The sequence below is a fragment of the Bison bison genome, unplaced genomic scaffold, assembly GCF_000754665.1.
Source record: "Bison bison bison isolate TAMUID 2011002044 unplaced genomic scaffold, Bison_UMD1.0 scf7180017864048, whole genome shotgun sequence".
In the NCBI taxonomy this organism is placed as follows: Eukaryota; Metazoa; Chordata; class Mammalia; order Artiodactyla; family Bovidae; genus Bison; species Bison bison.
Window position 1 is genome coordinate 4,396,729 of NW_011494620.1, and position 3,830 is coordinate 4,400,558.

Genomic DNA, 3,830 nt, shown 5'->3' on the forward strand with positions numbered 1-3,830 from the left:
CTGAAGTGACTTAGCAGCAGCAGCAGCATCACTTCTATGATATTCTATTGGTAAAAAAAAAAAAAAAAAATCAATTGCAGGGCCAACCCATGTTCTAAGGGACAGAACCATGCACGTGTGTGCTAAATTGCTTCACTCATGTCCGACTCTCTGCGACCCTTCAGACTGTAGCCCCCCAGGCTCCTTTCTCCATGGGATTATCCAGGCAAGAATACTGGAGTAGGTTGCAATGTCCTCCTCCAGGGGATCTTCCTGACCTAGGGATCAAACCTTTGTCTCCTGCACTGACAGGTGAGTGTTTTACCACTGGACTACTAGAGGAAATTACATTTCCCTTCAAATTCCAGGATTCATGGCTTATTCCAGGAGGCAGGACCATCTTTGAAGACTTGCTACCACATCCAAGCACACTTTTAATTAAGTTCATTCACCTTATCAGTATATTCTGCTGGGTTTTTTCCCATTTCCAACCCTCCTGATGGTCTTTTAAAGACTTCATATTTCAATATATATAGAATTTTGCAGCCTTTTGGGTGCAAAAATTTTGCATTGCTAGCTCCAGAACTGCAGAAAACAATTTTGGGTGAGAATGTTAAATTATCTAGAAGGCTATCAAACAATGTCCTTTAGAAGGATATCTTATAATGTCAAATGTGGCACTCCTGGAGAATACCAAAGTCAACTTTTTTCAGTAATTACTACTTCAGGACCTAAGACTGAACTTTCATCAGTCAACCCTTATCAGATATTTTAGAGAGAATATATTGTTGTTTTTTAAAAAGAACTATATTTTTACATGCAGGTGCTAAAGAAGATGAAATGAAAGTATTTTTTTTTTAATCAGGAGAATATTGATCCCGGTCAATTCGAGGTGCTGCAGACCTCTGGAATCTATAATTCAAAGGTGGAAATCTAAGTAAAAGGAAGATTGATATTGCATTCCAGTGTCATGTGAAGCCATACGAATACTTAGCATTTGATGTTGAGAAGAGTTTTTCAAATGTTCTGATTATGGCACATCCTTGGGAGAGGCCAGCCTAAGAGTTTAGCAGGGGTCATATCCTGACACACAGATAGGCATTCTTGGCTCTCTGTAGCAGGATGGGCAGGCAGGAAGGACCAGCTTTGAGAATTAGAACTGCCCTCGAGTGTCACCGGTTACAGAAGGAAAGGGCGGGGCTGACTGCCAGAACCCAGCATTTGAAGTTTGTGTTGATAGCTGCTTAGAGTCCAATATGAGTTATATATATTTCCATGTAAAACACACCCACGCACACACACTCCACCCAAATTATGTATACTACTCTAATTCCAAGGAACTCCCTGAATAAACAATCATTTGAAAAGTGTTAGCTAATGAGCTCGAAGTGGGATTCGATAACTGGTGATTCACTAAGCTGAAAAACTGTTACGCATAGTATTAAAAATTACATTAAAATAGTGAAACAGGATAAATTATACAGTATTACCAAAGAGCAACACAAAATATTTAAATAGTAGCTTAGCTTAATGCCATCTATGGGGTCACACAGAGTCGGACACGACTGAAGCGACTTAGCAGCAGCAGCAGCAGCTTAGCTTAATGGTACTTGCCATTTCAGTTCATGTTCGTGAACTTCCTTCCCATAATATCTATCTATCCCAGATTCATTTCCTGCGTTATTTAATTGCTATGCTAGGGACTTCCCTGGTGGCTCAATGGTAAAGAATCTGCCTGCAATGCAGGAGACACAGGAGACATGGGATTGATCCCTGGGTCAGGAAGATCCCCCTGGAGAAGGTCATGGCTACCCACTCCAATATTCTTGCCTGGAAAATCTCATGGATAGAGGAGCCTGGCGGGCCACAGTCCACATGGTCACAAAAAGCTGGATATGACTGCAACCACTGAGCATAGGAACTTCTCTAGTGGTCATTAGGACTCCATGCTTCCACTGCTTGGAGCTGGAGTTCAACACCTGGTTAGGGAACTAAGATCCCTCAAGCTGTGCAGCACGGTCAAAAAATAAGTTTTAAACAAAAATTATTATGCTAATTTTATGACACACCCTGCTGCTGCTACTGCTGCTAAGTCGATTCAGTCGTATCCGACTCTGTGCGACCCCATAGACAGCAGCCCACCAGGATCCCCCGTCCCTGGGATTCTCCAGGCCAGAACACTGGAGTGGGTTGCCATTTCCTTCTCCAATGCAGGAAAGTGAAAAGTGAAAGTGAAGTCGCTCAGTCGTGTCCAACTCTTATCAACCCCATGGACTGCAGCCCACCAGGCTCCTCTGTCCATGGGATTTTCCAGGCAAGAGTACTGGAGTGGGGTGCCATTGCCTTCTCCGATGACACACCTTAGATCTGAGTAAATGATAGATCTGGGAAAGATCTAAATGAGTAATACACCTCTTTGAAGGTATAGTTCCTGAACCTTCCAGTTCAGGAGAAGTTAGAGATATTATGTTAACCTAACGTTTGCTGCCGACCTGTTCCTGCTAGTGCACAACAGGACAGATAGAAAAGCCACTTCTCCCCAGTCGCAGGAGGGTGGGACACAAATGTCACAGCACAGCTGTTTTACAGGTACTGTGGCTACTTGCTGACACATTCATTGAAAAGTTTGCTGCTTGTTTTACTCCACTTTACATCAGACTTGCTCTGTCTGCATATACTTCATAGGAAACCAAATATAATCTAGATTTTGAATTGCTTTTCAGGCACTAGCATCGCCTATATATGTGACTTCATTTGCCAAAAAATATGTTGCTTCGTTGTCTATTATATACTAGTTTTCATTGATACCAATATATTTATTTTAGCTATACAATTTTCTATTTTATTTTCATGGTCAGTGGACATAATTTTTTTCCATTATGGTTTATCATAAGATATTGAATCTAGTTTCTTGGACAAATTAGGACTTTGTTGGGAATTCCCTGACAGTCCAGTGGTTAGGACTTGGCTCTCTCAATGCTGGGGCCCTGGATTTGATCCCTGGTCAGAGAACTAAGATCCTGTAAGCCATGTGTTACAGTCAAAAATAAATAATTAAATAAAGTAGGATTTTGTTGTTTATTTTATGTATCGGTCAACTTTGTTGAATACCCAGGATTGATGATTTCGTATTTCCATTTCATAGAATCAGTGTACTTAATTTGATGTGCAAAATAATCCTTTTTCCTAAAATCACCTCTAAATCAACTTTCAATGTTTCTTTGCATAAGAGTACAGAAAAGTAAAATTTTTCCCACAAAATCGGGAGGTGCCATATATATCTCCAGTGTAGTAATTACTGATAATAACAACATTAACTGCCATATTAAGCACTGAACAATTTATATGTTATCTCAGTTTTATTTTTTTAATGTATTTTATTGAACTGCAGTTGATTTACAATGTTGTGTTAATTTCTGCTGTAAATTGATTTGGTTATACATCTATATATATATATTCTTTTTCATATTCTTTCCCATTATGGTTTATCACAGGATATTGAATATAGTGCTGTACATTAGGACCTTGTAGTTTATCCATCCTATATATTATAGTTTGCACCCACTAATCCCAAACTCCCAATGCATCCCTCCACCACCCCTCCTCCCCCTTGCAGATCACGTCTGCTCTCGATGTCTCTCAATTTTCTGAATGACGTCAGGATGATTCAATGCAGGATAATTATGTGTCACAGCAGATCATGACACCATGGAACATGGAACAAGGACAGTCAATATTTGGAAATCCAACTAAGCCAAGTCTCCAGAGGCACAGCTGCACTGGAGTTTGCTCTTTGTGAAATAAGCCTGAAGAATAAACTCGCTTATCTAGTGGTTTTTTTTTTTTTTTTT